Genomic DNA, 17,488 nt, shown 5'->3' with positions numbered 1-17,488 from the left:
AGGTTAAATCAAGCAGGAGGTCCAAAATTTCAAGGGCAGGAAAACGGAGGAAATAGAGAAGGACCCCTTTTATAACCTACCAGAGTGGTAGGTGTCTGGCTTCTAGATCACACAATTATTCTCTCCTTTAGCAGTACAGATAAAAAAGCACACTACATTCCATTTAAAATTCAAAGCAAAACAAAAGAAACTCATTTTCCCTTTAGTCCCTATTAGAACATGCTTTTTAAAAAAGGAAAATAGGGCTTCCCTGGTGGCGCAGTGGTTGAGAATCTGCCTGCCAATGCAGGGGACGCGGGTTCGAGCCCTGGTCTGGGAAGATCCCACATGCCGCGGAGCAACTCGGCCCGTGAGCCACAATTACTGAGCCTGCGCGTCTGGAGCCTGTGCTCGGCAACGAGAGGCCGCGATAGTGAGAGGCCCGTGCACCGTGATGAAGAGTGGCCCCCGCACCGCGATGAAGAGTGGCCCCCGCTTGCCACAACTAGAGAAAGCCCTCGCACAGAAACGAAGACCCAACACAGCCATATATACATACATACATACATACATACATAAAAAGAATGTAAGCAAACAAGAATAGCATTAAAAAAATAAAAAATTAAAAAAATAAAATAAAAATAAATAAAAATAAAAAAAAATAAAAAAGGAAAATAGTGATATATTCCTTAGGGTAATTTAAGTCTCACTGTTACCTTTCTCAGGCTTGGTGCATTTCAAGCCATATCTCAAATGATGGAATAAAAAATTTTGTCCCATATAAAGGTCTAAGGATCGGTGACTTAATGGGGAAGAGAGTTTTCTTTGTAATGATGATGTCATATATGTCAGTTATATTTTATATAAACCTTAAAGATGAAGTCATGTCGGCATTTACTCTTGGATTTAAATAAGATCATCAGCAAACTGGGCTTATTTATTCATTCATTCAATTATTCACCAAACATTTATTTTCTCCTACATATAATAAAGCTGCATGATTCACATCTGCAATGGGTGTCATAGCAAATCTTATGCATAAGTCTGACCCTTTTTGATCTTCACTACAATTCTACGAGCTAGGTGGGCAGGTATTTCTAGTCATCCTTCTCAGAGGAAGAAGCTGTGTCAGAGGAAGGTGGGTGTAAGTGACCTGCCTCCACATCCAACTAAGTGGCGTATAGAGCTGGGAAATAAACCCTTAGCACTGTGAGTTCAGGCCACGTCTGCTAAAACCACACTGCTTTTGGCCATGACAGATCATGATTTAGGATAGTTGTGACTGAGGGATCCTCATTCGTAATTCTGAATTTCTGCCCTAGATTTCTTCCTGTGCTTCTCCACTTTTTTCCTACTTCCAGTCAAATGTCTTCAAATTCCCTTACTCCCATCTTGATTAAAATGATCTGAGTACTACTACCCATTCCCTAACTTCCAACTCCTCAACTATTCTTTTACCAATTAAAACAAATAAACAAATGAACAGAAGTGGAGAGAGGACAAGCATTAACCTAGAAAAGAGAGGATGATATTTGTTTTAAACATATAGACTTTTTTTTCTACTCTTTTGTCTACTTATTCATAAAATATTTATTGTGTACCTACTATATACTGAGTGCTAAGTCAGCCTTGAAGGAAACAAATACAAAACATGGTTTCAACCCTCTGGTTTCTCATATGGTACTTGTAGTTCACTAGAGGAGACAGTCAAGAAAATAGAAGAATATAGCATTAAAGTGCTATCATAGAAGCATGGACAAAATGCCACAGGAACAATGATGATTAATCTGTTTGAGGGAAAGCTTGGGAAAGACTTTGTACAGATGTAACATTTGAGCTGGGCTTTGATGGATGAGTAGGTGTTTGCTAGACAGAGAAAGAAGTGAGTATTTAAAGGGATGAGAAGGAATTGGGGAAATGTAACTTAGAATCAGACAATTTTTTCTTTATTTTAATTATAGAAGTACTCTTATAAATTACAGTTGCATTTGGCAGCAAATAATAGAAAACCCAATGGACCATGACTTAAGCAGATAGAGGTTATTCATCTACACAAAAATAAATCCAGAGTTACAAAGTCCAGGGATCTTCCCATCTTTCCTTTGTGTTGTTTTAAGGCACTAAATTCTAAGTTTGCAGTAGTTTGTTACAGTAGCAATAGAAAACTAATATAGTTTCCAATGAGCGATTTTACATATAGAACATTTTCCATATTTTAGATTATTTGTCTGAGATAGATTTGTCTATAGCCAGAGAGAGGCAATCCTATTGAGCCATGTCAAAAATTTGGAATTTTATCCTAAAAATATTTGGTAGCACAAAAGGGTTTCAAGTAAGGGAGTGATAGATTCAGATTTGTGTTTCAGAAATAACACTGTGGTGGCAGTTAGAAGATTGTAGAGAAAAAAGAGAAGAGGCAGAGAGATCTATTGGAATTTTTTTTTTTAAACCAATTCAGGGAATTGATAATGAAGGCTTGACCCAAGACGGTGGGAATAAGCAAATGGATCACGTAGTATTTATGACCTAGACTAGACAGGACTTGGTGACCAGATGGATGTAGGGTTAGGGAGAGGGTGGCATTGAGAATGATTCTGAGCTTTCCATCTCAGACAACTGAGGCAAAGAGTAAAGGAGGACCAGGTTTTGGAGGAAAGAATTTAGGACATCTGAGTTGGAAATGCTTATGGGACATCCTGGTGGAGAAATCTAGGAAGTAACTGAACACGTATTTGGAACTTTGAAGAAAAGTGAAAGTTTAAAAAATGTACACTCAGGTTAATTTTTAAAGTATTTATTAAATGATTTCAGTGGGTAAGACATATGTTACAAACAGTGCAAGACTTAAATGAACAGAAATGCATTCTTTGCCAGAATTCCATTAGTTTATAATCATCCTGCATCACTAAAGCAGTTACCTTGTTATGTTGTCATTTTTCCATTCACAAGTCTGCTTCCCCAAACATACTGAGGTCCTCTCTAGTCCTAAGGCCCAGAAGCTCTGTCATTATTCTCTTTGCATCCTTTGTGATAAGGATATTCTCTTTTATTTTCTGTGTGCAATAAAGGGCATAGTATGAGGTCATTAGCCATTAAATGCTTATTGAAAGAATGAGTGAGTGAAAGGAAGTGCTTAAGAGGGTCCAGCAAAATGCTAAGAAGTTTAGACTGTGAAAGAGGCCTCATCCTATACAATACACAAAAATAAATTCCAGATGAATTCAAGACTTAGATGTAAAAACAAACACAAACTGGGACTTCCCTGGTGGCGCAGTGGTTAAGAATCCGCCTGCCAATGCAGGGGACACGGGTTCGAGCCCTGATCCGGGAAGATCCCACATGCTACGGAGCAACTAAGCCCGTGTGCCACAACTACTGAGCCTGCGCTCTAGAGCCTGCAAGCCACAGCTACTGAGCCCACGTGCCACAACTACTGAAGCCAACGCGCCTAGAGCCCGTGCTCTGCAACAGAAGCCACTGCAATGAGAAGCCCGCGCACCGCAACGAAGAGTAGCCCCCGCTCGCTGCAACTAGAGAAAGCCCGAGAGCAGCAACAAAGACCCAAAAGCCAAAAAATAAATAAATAAAAATTTAAAAAAACAAACAGAAACAAAAACAAAAGGCTTGTAATAAAATCTAGTTGACTTTCTGAATAAAATTCTCCACCTCCATAAATTTTAAGGTGTGGCGACTGCTTTGAAAGAGGAGTCCAGGGCTGCCTGAAGGGGAGGAACCAAGGGGATGGGTTTGAATTGGGGTGGTCGGCCTGCTGAGGAAGTGGCCTTGAAGATGAGCTCTGAGCATGAGAAGGAGTCAGCCAGGATGAGACTTGGGGAGAGTGACAGGTTGCAGGCAGTGGAAAGGTCAGAATTCAAGCTCAAGGGCAGAACAGAGCTTATTATTATTTAAGAAAGAGAAAGGAGGCCCTCGGGGCAGAGGTGGAATCAGCGACCTGCAAAAGACACAAAAGAGGAGACTGGCAAGGTAAGCAAGGCTGGGTCACGCAGAGCCTGGCAAAGTTTAAAAAACACCAACAACTTTGTTCATTGTCTGACTGCCTTGGTGCAATGAGGGGTGCCTGGGTTTGCTGAGGTCCCGATCTTTGTTCATTTTCCTTCTTTAGCCTTTGCGTCTACTTTTCTATCAGCTCATTGCTCAGACCAACACTTGCCAGCACAACCATGGGCAAACCTGTCAAATGGACTGTCTTGGTCAAACTGGAAACACAGGTTCCAGAATGTCTCAAGCAACATTGGTGAGGCCACTTGTACTGTCATCAACTCCAGAGGCTAGCAAAGAGCTCTCTGCCTATTTCTTCCTTCCTCTCAGATCACTCCTTTGAAATAGGCCCTGGCTGTTAAAACTCCATGAGCTTGTCAGTATATCCAAGGCTCTCTAACCCTTAAAAAATAAACCCTGTGACAAAACCTCCCTTGTCTTTGCATATTTCTATCTTTCTACTCTTCCCAGCCAAGGTTCCCCCCTCATCATTCAGGGTTCCAGCAGAACACAGATGGTGTGCTCAAATTTGGATAATTTGAGGAAGGTTTAATAGAGGACTGTTTACAAAGGTGTGAGCAGGATGTAGAGAAACACAAGGGGTGGTAGAAAACCCTAAGACCCGTAAAGCAGAGTTATTACCACTCAGGCCTGAGAAGAGGCAGGAGGGAGTGGTTACCTGAACCCAGCTGGAGAAGGCTATGAACTATGGTTGAGTGAATGCAGCAGACCCCGTAGGGAGGGAGCTGGGGGAATACATATCCCCACCTCACTCTCCTTCTTCCCTTCAATCTCCTCCCAAAGCTCACCATTGGTCAAACTCAAGAGAGTCATGGGAACATATTGATGTTACTGTATATCTGGGACAAAGAGCACAGTGGTGAAGGGTAGAGTGTGGATCTGGACAGACAAAGGGGAGACATCTGGCATATTCTCTCACTCTTTGACTTCACTCTACATTTAAAAACTGACTTCTTTACACCCCACTCAACTGACACTGCTTTCACCAAGTTCACCATTTGGTAATTGCCAAATCCACTGGATACTTCTGAGGCCTCTCTGCTGCCGTCAGCACAACTGACCACTTCCTCCTTCTTTGTATTTATTTATTTATTTATTTATTTTTGGCTGCGTTGGGTCTTCGTTGCTGCAGGCTGGCTTTCTCTAGTTGTGGCAAGTGGGGGCTACTCTTCCTTGTGGTGCACGGGCTTCTCATTGCAGTGGCTTCTCTTGTTGAGGAGCACAGGCTCTAGGCGTACAGCCTTCAGTAGTTGTGACACCTGGGCTCAATAGTTGTAGCTCACAGGCTCTAGAGTGCAGGCTCAGTAGTTGTGGTGCATGGGCTTAGTTGCTCCGCGGCATGTGAGATCTTCCTGGACCAGAGCTCAAACCCGTGTCCCCTGCATTGGCAGGCTGATTCTTTTCTTTTTTTTAAATTTTTATTTATTTATTTAGGCTGCGTTGGGTCTTTGTTGCTGTGCATGGGCTTTCTCTAATTGCGGCGAGCGGGGGCTACCCTTCATTGTGGTGCATGGGCTTCTCATTGTGGTGGCTTCTCTTGTTGCAGAGTGTGGGCTCTAGGGTGCTCAGGCTTCACTAGTTGTGGCATGCGGGCTTCAGTAATTGTGGCATGCAGGCTCAGTAGTTGTGGCGCACGGGCTTAGTTGCTCCGTAGCACGTGGGATCTTCCCGGACCAGGGCTCGAACCCGTGTCCCCTGCATTGGCAGGCGGATTCGTAACCACTGCGCCACCAGGGAAGCCCGGCAGGCTGATTCTTAACCACTGTGCCACCAGGGAAGCCCCACTTCCTCCTTCTTGAAGCTGTTCTCTCTGATCTTTTGTGCTATCACTTTCTGCTTCTTAAATGGCTGGTTCTCAGAACCCCTTGCTGTCTCCAGTCCCCCCTCCTCTGGTAAATATTGGTGTCCCTCACTGTTCCATCCTCAGCTCTCCTCCCCATGGCTTTTACTACCACATATATCCTGGTGATTCTCAAAGTCACTTGTCCAGTCTTGCTCTCCCTTTAGCTCCAAATCCACTATACTCTTCATGTCAACCAAGTATTGCCACTTGAATGTCTCACAGACTTTCAAACTCAATGTGCCCCCAAACTAAGCTCATAATCTACATTGTCATCCAAGTCTACTCCTCCTCCTGTGTTGCTGTGTCATTTAGCTGTACATCTTCAACTCTGCCACCCAGGCTAGAAATCCAGCAGTCATTCTGGATTCTTATCTAACCCAACATCAAACCAATCACTGATCCTGCCAATTCTACCTGCTGAATGGTTTTCACATCTGTCCTCTTCTCTCTATGTCCCTGGCAATTGCCTTATTTCAGGTCTTTGTCATCTTTGCCTGGGCTGTTGCAGTAGTACCTTAACTGGGCCTCCTGTCTCTGGTTTCTTTTCCTTCTATTCTATCTTCTTCACTGCTGCCAAACTGATCTTGTGACTCTTGCACCTAAAACTTTTAAATGGCTAACTAAATACCTACAAGTTGAGTAAACTCCATCTTCCTTAATATGATATAGCAGAGATTTAAAATGTGTGTTTTTTCTTTTTTGTTGCTCTAGTAATAGATGTTCCTTTGTTCACCCCAGGAGTGTAAATTATCTTCTTGGCATAGAAAGTAACCACCCTGCTATCTCTTGCAAGAGAAGTTATCAGACTTTTTCTGTTGTGAGAGTCTGAGACCCCTGGGAGCAATCAAAATAAGACCTTTGGTGTTTGATGGTTAGAAAAGAAGCAGCCAGACTGGCTTCCCACCCTGGGCATGTGACTCAGGCTGAGCTAGACATGTACCCCACCTGAGACCTTGATTCTTAAAAGTTTATATGGAAGAATGAATACTAAATATCAATAGCCAAGAAAAATATGCAAAAGGAGACTGAAGAGTGCTTGCCTGAGAAGATATTGAAGGCAAATAAAATTGGGATTAAGCTAGGAATAGACAAAAACAAGCAAACAAACAAACAAAATCAGTAGAAATGAGCTGAGAATCCAGAAATGGATCTCAGTGTGTGTAAGAATGTAACATATGATAATGAGGGTAGTTCAAATCAGTGGGGAAAGACTATCCATTAAAAAAAATCTTAAATAAGATTAAAGACTTACGTGTAAAAAGCAAAATAAAAAAATATAAATTCTGTAAGAAACTCTGGAAGGACATCAGCAAAATGGTGAAATAGGAGGTCCCCCACTTATATTCCCCCTCAGTAACAATAATTTGGCAGCTTTTCACAGACAAAAGTGCCTGTGTGGGAGCCCTGTGGGATCCAGATAGGAGACTGTGAAACCCTGGTGGAGGCCGAGGCGGAGGAGACCCATTTGAGAAGGCAGGCACGTGTCCAGGTGGCGGATCCACCAACTGTGGTCCTGGTTACAGACCTGGAAACAACCTGTGGACTCAGCTACAGCCCCATTTGGCCTTGATCCTGCCATCAGCACCATCTGACAAGGGACCTGGCAGGAGACATGCCCATCTGTGTCCCTGTAGGTAGGCCTATCCACCTCATTTCAGATGCTGAAATGGCCGGTATCTGGGCTACAGCCCCTCTCAGCCACGGGCCAGGAATACTGCTGTCTGCCCAGAGGCCCACCAGGAGACATGCCCCTCTGTGTCTTGGAGGTAGGCCTGCTGACCTCAGTCTGACTATGAGCCTGAAGCAGCCCTATGACTCGGTTCTTGCCCCTTTCAGCTGCAGTCAGGAGCAGTCCTGCCCACTCAAGGACCCGGTGGGAGACACGGTTCTCCTTGTCCCCAAAGGTAGGCCCACCAACTCTGGTCTGACTGCAGCTTCTGAAGCAGCCCTGTGACTTGGTTCAGCTCCTATCAGCCATTCTCAGGGGCCAACCCTGTCCTCCCAGGGACTTTACACCTTCAAGGAACTAGAAAAAGAAGAAGAAACTAAGCTCAAAGTTAGCAAAAGGAAGGCAATAAGAAAGAGTAGAGCAGAAATAAGGGAAATAGAGACTTGGAAAGCAAAAGCAAAGATCAGTAAAATTCAGGATTGGTTTTTTGAAAAAAGAAACAAAGTTGACAGACTGTTAATTAATCAAGAAAGAAAAAGACAGAGGACTCAAATAAATAAAATTATAAATGAAGGAAGAGACATTACAACTGATACCGCAGAAATACACAGGATCATAAGAGACTACAATGAAAAATTATATGCCAACAAATTGGATACCTTAGAAGAAACAGAAAAATTCCTAGAAACATACAACCTACCAAGATTGAATCCTAAAAAAATAATCTGAAATGACCAATAACAAGTAAGGGGATTAAGTCGGGTAATCAAAATACTTCCAACAAAGAAAAGCCCAGGGGGCCAGCTGGCTTCACTGGTGAATTCTACCAAACATTTAAAGAATTAATACCGATTCTTCTCAAATTCTTCCAAAAAACTGAAGAGGAGAGAACACTTCCAAACTCATTTTATGAGACCATCATTACCTTCACACCAAAGCCAGATAAGGACACTACAAGAAAATAAAATTACAGGCCAATATCCCTGATGAACATGAATGCAAAAATCCTCAACAAAATATTAGCAAACTGCATTCAACAACACATTAAAAGGATCACACACTATGATCAAGTGGGATTTATTCCTGGGATGCACATCAATAAACATGATACACCACCTTAACAGAATGAAGGATTAAAATCGTTATCTTAAGTGTTCTAGTCACACACGCAAAAAAATAGTAACTATGTGAGGGGATGGATGTGTTAATTAACTTGATTGTGGTAATCATTTCACAATGTGTGCATATATTAAATCATCACCTCGTACACCTTAAAAAATCACATTGTACTACCTAAATATATATAATTTTCATTTTTTAACTATAATAAAGCTGGGAAAAAAAGAAAATTTAGGAGGCTACATGTAAGTGGCAGAGGAGGTTTTTTTAAAATTGAGTTATAATTGATATACAGTACTATATTAGTTTTGGGTGTACAACATAATGATTCTAGAATTGTATATATTGTGAAATGATCACCACAATAAATCTAGTTTAACATCTGTCACCACATGTTGTTACAAATTTTTTTCTTGAGATGCAAACTTTTAAGATCTACTCTCTTAGCAACTTTCAAATATACAATAGCGCATTATTAACTCTAGTCACTATGTTGTACATTACATCCCCATGACTTATTTATTGAGATCTTTCTAACATAAACTAGAAATCAGGAGCTATTAAAAAAAAGATAGACATAGTTGATGATATAACCAAAAATTTTATGACAAAGGTATGATAAATATAGTGAAGGAAAAAATCAAATGATAAATGGTAGACTTGGATATACCATTAATACTGGTAATAATCAAAACACTCTTAAAAACTGATTAGAAAGAGTAAGCAACCCAATCAAAACAATGAACAAACAATATGAAAAGACAATTCAAGAAAGCCAAACTGATATGGCTAAAAAACATATAAAAAGTTGCTAAAATACACAAATAGTCCAGAAATGCAAATTAAAGTAATGCTATGTCATTTTTTACCAAGCTGGCTGGCATATATTAAAAAAGAATGGTATACTTACAGGATGGAATATTATACACTCAATAAAAAGAATGACTTAGAGCTATATCCATTGAAATGGAGGAGTTTCTACAAGGTTTTGTTGAGAAAAGAAAGATACATAAAATATCTACAATATGATCACATTTTTATAAAATAAACAGTGACAACATATATGTGTGTAAGAATACGATTGATTACCTAAGCTTGGAGAAAAATATGAAAAAATTAATACCAGAGTATTAACAAGGTTAACTAGAGTAAGGGAGTGCTTATTGATACGGGTTGAAAGGGGAGGGTAAAAGGAAAGGAACCAAACAAAAAAGAGAAAAAGGATTCACTAAAAAGGCCAGTGCTTTTGCATATAAAAAAAAATTTAAGAATTTTTAAAATTCACATTTTTTTACAAAGCTTCTCCTGTATTTCCTCCTTTGTGTTGTCTCTATAGCATGTACAGATTTCTATATTCACACTATGAAACACTAACATTTTGTAATTTAAAAATGTCCACAGCTGTGTCTTCTCTTAGATTGTGAGGACCTTGAGGAGAGGAATTGTACCTTATTTATCTTTATATATCTCATCATCAAGTTGGATGTTGTATTAGTGTCCAAGGGCTGCTGTAACAAAGTACTACAAACTGGGTGGCTTAAAACAAATGAAATTTACTGTCCTACAGTTCTAGAAGCTAGACGTAAAAAATCAAGGTGTCGGCAGGACCATGTTTTACCTGAAGTTTCAAGGGGAGAATGCTTTCTTGCCTCTTCGAGCTTCTGGTGTTTGCCCACAATCCTTGGCATTCCTTGGCTTGCAGTTGTAGCATTCCAGTCTCTGCCTCTGTCTTCACATGGTGTTCTCCCTCTGTGTCTCTGTCTCTGTATCAAAACTTCTCTCCTCTCGTAAGAACACCAGTCATGGGATTTAAGACCCACCCTAATCCAGTATAACTTCATCTTAACTTGATTACATCTGCAAAGACCCTATTGCCAAATAAGGTCACACTCATGCGTATGGGGGTTAGGACTTCTACATATCTTTTTGGGGACACGATTCAACCTATAACAGGCATGTAGTACATACTTGATAGAATAATGTTTTAATTTAATTGAAGTCACAGGCTCTTCATATTAAAAGAAATAGTCATAGCACAAGCAATAAAGTTCTAGTGATCTAAGAGAAAGTGTAATAAAAGCAAAATGTGCACTGATGTGTAACCAATAATTCATGCCAACTGGGGGAAGTGAAGTAATAAAAATAAAATAAGTAGATATGAGAAAAGCAAGGGTGGAGATTATGAAAGATCTCTTTCTTTTGTACACGTTTTCTTATCCAGGTCACAGAAATTCAAATATAATAAAATTTCCACTTTACACAGTACGTACCTTATTCACATTTAGAAATAAATGACTCACCACAGGCTGAAAGTGCAAGGATTAGGATTATTCAAGACCGGAATACACATTCTCAAGTCAGGGATGGGGCACTATCTCCAGGGCACATAGCAGAATGGAGAAGTGTCTTTGGTTCAAAAAAGATTATGCCGTATAGTTATTGTTTTCATTCATCACACTACAGGAAGCAAAACTGACTAAATCTTGGCTGGTAGGGATATAAAAATTTAGTGTGAGAAAGCTCTGAAGGGGGCCTGATTTAATTTTTTAAAAAGTTGAGAAACACTGGGCAAGAATAATTCAGAATCATAAACTATAAAACAGTTCAGTATTTTCATGGAGACAATGAAAGTCTAGTTCTTCTTTGAGTTTGGGGGCAACAGCATTTTGCCAGACTCTGGCAGTGACGTCTCCTTTCTGGCTATAAACCAAAGAAAAGTTTTTTTGCCCTGTGTCTGGCCTGAAGCCTGTCATTGGAGCCTGATTATTTTAGTCATTTATAGGCTAACTCCACTTGCAGTTCCCAAGTTTAGAAGGTTGATATTTAAACCCAAAGCAAGTGAATTGCCTTGTTTCAAGATCTTGGAGAGTTGAAACAGGGCTCTTCGCCCACCCCTGAGAGTCTTGGGCTGGGTTGAAATGAATTCCAGGCCCAAATTTTTTATGTCCATCTTGATCTCTCCCCTGAACTTCAGATTCGTAGATCCAACTACCTTTTGGATGTCTAATAGGGATTTCACATTTAACATGTCCAAATACCAAACAGAGATTCTGATGTCATCCCTCCCCCTCTGCTACAAAACCTACGTCTTCTTCCCCGATCAATAACCAGGAGCTGTTTTCCTAGTTGTTCAAGCTAAAATCTTTGGAGTCATCATTGACTCCTGTCTTGTTCCTCCCACCCAGGATTCAGTCCATCAGTCGATTCAGTCAGCTCTCTCTATCCTCAAAATGATCAGAATGCAATCCCTTTTACTACCTCTACCACTATTACCTGGTCCCAGCCACTATTATCTCTTATCTGGGTTGTTGAGATAACCTCCTAACTGGTCTCCTGGCTTCTGCCCTTGGGAACCTAGATCTATTCGTAGCCCAACAGTGAGAAAGATGCTGTTAAAATGTAAATCAGTTGTTGGGGGCTGAACTGTGTCCCTCCAAATTCATATGTTGAAGATCTAACTCCCAGTACCTCAGAATATAACTATACTTAGAGATAGAGCCTTAAAAGAAATGATTAAGTTAAAACAAGGCATCCAGGGGGGCCCTAATCCAATTTGATTGGTGTCCTTATAAGAAGAGGAAACCTGGACACACAGAGAGACACTAGGGATGCACACACACAGAGGAAAGACCATGTGAGGACACAGCAAGAAGGCAGCCTTCTGCAAGCCAAGGAGAGAGGCCTCAGCAAAAACCAAGCCTGCCCACACCTTGATCTTAGACTTTCAGCCTCCAGAACTGAGAAAATAAATTTCTCTTGTGTAAGCCACTCAGTCTGCGGTATTTTGTTATGGCAGTCGTAGCAAACTGAAACATCTGATTACACCCTCCTCTCCCCAGACCTTCCCGTGGCTTCCCATCTTATTACAAGTTAAAGCTGAAGTTCTGGGCTTCCCTGGTGGCGCAGTGGTTGAGAATCTGCCTGCTAATGCAGGGGACATGGGTTCGAGCCCTGGTCTGGGAAGATCCCACATGCCATGGGGCGACTAGGCCCGTGAGCCACAATTGCTGAGCCTGCGCGTCTGGAGCCTGTGCTCCGCAACAAGAGAGGCCACGATAGTGAGAGGCCCGCGCACCGCGATGAAGAGCGGCCCCCGCTTGCCGCAACTAGAGAAAGCCCTCGCACAGAAACAAAGACCCAACACAGCCAAAAATAAATAAATAAATAAATAAATAAATTAAAAAATAAAATAAAATAAAGCTGAAGTTCTTACAATGACCTACAGGGTCATGTATCGTCGGGCCTTCACCCCCTTTCTCTAACCTTACTCCTATTACCCTCTCCCTTGCTCATTCTATTCTAGCCACTCAGGCTTCCTGCTGTTCCTTGAACACAGCTGCCACATTTTGGCCTCAGGGCCTTTGAGCTTTCTGACATCTCTACTGAGAAGCCCTTTCCCTAGATAGCTGCATGCCTCACTCCTTCATCTCATTCAGTTACTTACTCATCCCTGGCCACCCTGTCAAAAGGAGCACTTGTCCCTCCCCACGGTTAAGGCCCTCCTCTCCCTGGCTTTACTTTTCTTTTGAGCACTTACCACCATCTAACATACTATACATTTTATTTTATTTCTTTGTTTATTTTCGTCTGTCCCCCACATTAGCATGAAATCTCCAAGAGGGTGGGATTTGTGTATAGCTTGTTCACTGCTGAAGCTCCAGAACCTGAACAGTGTCTTGTATGTAACGTGTGCTCAATATTTATTTTTTGAATAAATAAAGTATTTTATTGTGATATAATTGACATATAACGGTATATTAGTTTCAGGTATACAACAGAATGGTTTGATATTTGCATATGTTGCAAAATGATCACCACAGTAAGTCTAGTTAACATCTATCATCTCACATAGTTACAATTTTTTTTTTAATGGAGAAAATTATAAAACTTTATTGAAAGACATTTAGAAAGCCTAAATAAATGGAGAATTACACCATGTTCATGGATTGGAAGACTCAATATTATAATTAATCTATAAATTCAATACAAATCCAATAAAAATTCCACCTTTTGTTAGTTTGATTTGGAACTTGTCAATCTAATTCTAGAAATTGTATGGAAAAGCAGTTGGCTAAGAATATAGCCAAGATACTCCAACAAAAAAAAGTTTGGTGGTGATGTTAAAGGTGGAGGTGGTATTTGTCCTGAGATATCAGGACCTTTTTCTAAAGTTGTAGTACTCAGGATTGTATAGTATTGCCACAAGGTTAGACAAATTGACCAGTGAGTCAGAATCGAAACCATCAACAGACCCCCACCCCCACAGAAGAAACTTGATTTATGAAAAGAGCCAGTATTACAGATCAGCGGGGAAAGGATGAACTTTTCAGAAAAGTTGGGACAACCAAGTGGTTGGGACAACCACTTACCATACGGAAAAAATATTATTTTGAATTACTATCTCATATTTTTGCAAAAATCAGTTCAGGGAAGACTAAAGACAAATGTGAAAAGCAAAACTATAAAACTTTTACAAGGCAGTAAAGGATATCTTTATGACTTGGAGTAGGAAATGATCCCTCCCCTCCCATGAAGCCAACTTGTATCCAGCTTTATAAGATACTTTTCAAAAATAGTTACTTCCAGCAGGACATGGGTGACAGTCCATAATATCTTACAACTGTCAAACTCCCCTCTCCAAAAAGTCAGCAAAGTCTGTTGCCGCAATGAACAGGAAAAGTTTTCAGAAAGGGTGAATATTTCACATGAGGCATACAAGAGCTTTTCACAGGTCACCTCTGACATGGAGGAAAGGAACTAAAAACTCCAGGATTATTAACGAGATGATCCACAAACTACACACAGGAATCCTGGCTCTTTTGAGCAACACCATCTTGATGTCATCACCAGAAATCCTGAGTATTGTTACCTGACGCGGCTGATTCTAGGGGTGCCAAGGCCCCACCATGACTCTTGGTTTCAGGAAGTCAAGGATGTGTTGATGGCATCAGGAAAGGAGAAGACATGAAGTTTTGCTTCCCCACACGATAAGGCTTCTGAGCCATAGTGGCTGTCATGTGTGAATGTCAGAGAATCTCTCCTGGGAACCAAGAATAATCTTCAAATATGAGGATAGAAAATTCTGTTTTCCCCCATTTCAATCCAGCTTTTCTACTAGTGGTTATTTTGCCCTTTCCACAAAAGATAACAGCAAAGCGTCTTGTGTGCTAATAACATAACTTAAAAAAAAATCTATGTTTTTACAAAATTTGATTTAAAAAAAAATAGTATTTCAAACAGTAGAGTCGAGTTTCCCTGGTGGCGCAGTGGTTGAGAGTCTGCCTGCCAATGCAGGGGACACGGGTTCGAGCCCTGGTCTGGGAAGATCCCACATGCCGCGGAGCAACTGGGCCCATGAGCCGCAACTACTGAGCCTGCGCGTCTGGAGCCTGTGCTCCGCAACAAGAGAGGCCGCGATAGTGAAAGGCCCGCGCACCGCGATGAAGAGTGGCCCCCGCTTGCCGCAACTGGAGAAAACCCTCGCACAGAAACGAAAACCCAACACAGCCAAAATAAATAAATAAATAAATAAAAATCCATGATTGTCTGCTTTCATGCTCTTGACCATCTCTCCATTAAAAAAAAAAAGAAAGAGATGCTTTAAAAAACAAAACAGTGGAGTCCCTAGAAGTACAGAGCTATCAAAAAAGTACACTTCACTTGGCATCCCCAGTGCCTTCTGCTTTCTGTGACTGGACTGCGGAGGCATCTCGGTTTTTTGCAGGGTTGGTCCCATCTTTGTTGCCTTCTGCTTTTCCCTTTCTCCCTTTGGCCAGCTTCTCTCCCTTCCTTGCAGGGGCCTTTTTTGCCCTGGGCTCTGGTTTTGGAGGGGCAGGTTTAGCAGACAACCGTGCCGATCTCCTCTATGGCTCTTCCTTCACCTTTGCTTTGTCACCTTTAGCATCTCCTTTTGCCTTTCTCTTGGGCATGGTGGCAGTAGTGCCTGGCAGATGGCTTTACCAGCCCAAGCGGTTCTTCTGTCTTGCTCACTGCACCTAGAAAGATTTCCGAGTCTCGCGGCCGTGTGAGGGGCGCGAGGCTGCCAGCTGCGGGCCTGCCGCGCAGGTGCTCTCGGCTGGGGCAGGATCGGCGCGGACAGTGGGCCAGCGAAGAGACGCCCGGAGCCGGGCGCTGCCGGGGACAGGAAGGCAAGGGGAGGATGCGCTTCCGGGGCTGCGGGCGTCGGGCCGCCTTGCAGAGCCTGGGACAGCCCGGTTCTCCCCCTCGCGATGCGTGTGTCCGCCTCCGGGGCCGCGGGCTCCGGACCCGCCTTGAGCCACAATTTTTTTTCATGTGATGAAAACTTTTAAGGTCTACTTTTTTAGCAACTTCTAAATATATAATGAATATGAATAAATTATTTGACAGGAAAAGAATCTTTTTTTTTTAATTTAAATGTGTTTAGTTACCAATGATGCAGAATTTTTTTTCAAAAAATTTTTAAGTCATTTACATTTACTCTCTCTGTTTTGTTTACTCATGTTCCTTGGCCATTTAAAAACATTAGGGTCCAGGGCTTCACTGGTGGCTCAGTGGTTAAGAATCCGCCTGCCAACGCAGGGGACACGGGTTCGAACCCTGCTCCGGGAAGATCCCACATGCCGCAGAGCAACTAAGCCCGTGCACCACGACTGCTGGATCTGTGCTCTAGAGCCTGTGAGCCACAACTACTGAAGCCCGTGTGCCACAACTACTAAAGCCCGCGTGCCTAGAGCCCGTGCACCACAACGAGCTCCCGCTCGCCGCAACTAGAGAAAGCCTGCACGCAGCAACAGAGACCCAATGCAGCCAAAAATAAATAAATAAAATAAATAAATTTATTAAAACAAAAAAAATTAGGGTCCAAAGACAATGTTTTCTCTATATTGTTACACAGCCTCTCCCCAAACATTACTAACAGGTATGTTATACATTAAAGAGATTAAGCTCTTTGTCTGCCATATACTGTAACATATATATATTTTTGGTTTGTAGTTAGCATTTTTATAATTTTTTAAACAAAATAATTTACATTTTTATATAGTTAAATCTATTGTGAGTTCTTCCTCTGAGGCAAGCTTAATCTTAAAGTAGCAGCTTTGTATAATTCTATCAATTTCCCAGGAAATCTCTTATGTTATTTCCAGAGACTCCTCTGGTGCTCATTCATCTGAAATTCACTCACCTGGGGCAGGTGACAGTAAGCTGTTTTCCTGCAAGGAGTGACTTTAGGAGTTTTTTTATAGCATTGACCACAAATGGCTTTTGCCCTCATGAAATTGTAATTGTCAGCAAATGGTCATATGAATTTAGGACTTTTTTATGGTGCCACTCAGGGTCCAGTCTCACCGGACAAGCTGATGGTCTACTTCAGCATCAATGTGCAGAGCTGTCTCATTTTCTAAGCTTCCTCCTATCCATCTTCAGATGCCAGTCACCACAATAAGTAGCCTCCACTACTCCAACCCCAAAGGGCTTTGTGGCCTCTGGCAAAAAGACGAGGAAATGGAGGCACAAAAATGCTTAAGTAATATGCTACAATTTCAATACTAAGAAGGTGATATTCAAAAAGTTTAATAACCTGCACGGTGCTGATAGCAAACAAAATAGACACCAGCAGAAACTGACCAATCAGAACAGATGCGGGCATGAATTCTAACCAATCAGAACAGAGGCCACTGTTAACAACCAGGATCCCGCCTCCCCCCACCACGAAAAGGCTCTTTTTTGGTAGGGCCAGAACTTGGGCTCCAGAGTTTCTGCTCTTGAATGCACTCCACTATACTGGCTCATCACCAGACTTTGCAGCATTGAAATCTGATTGCCGGTTTCAAGCCCTCCTGTCCTGTAATAATCTCCTCCTGTTCCTCTTAAGTCTT

General features: G+C 41.7%; 1 pseudogene; it reads right to left on the bottom strand.

Annotated features, from left to right (window-relative positions):
• Positions 1-15,286: 15,286 nt before the first annotated feature.
• LOC130708279 (high mobility group nucleosome-binding domain-containing protein 4-like) lies at positions 15,287-15,725 on the bottom strand (annotated as a pseudogene).
• Positions 15,726-17,488: the final 1,763 nt, after the last annotated feature.

This window comes from Balaenoptera acutorostrata, chromosome 5 (assembly GCF_949987535.1).
Source record: "Balaenoptera acutorostrata chromosome 5, mBalAcu1.1, whole genome shotgun sequence".
Classification (NCBI taxonomy): domain Eukaryota; kingdom Metazoa; phylum Chordata; class Mammalia; order Artiodactyla; family Balaenopteridae; genus Balaenoptera; species Balaenoptera acutorostrata.
Note: the sequence above shows the minus strand (reverse complement) of the source record. Positions and strands in the feature narration are given on the sequence as shown.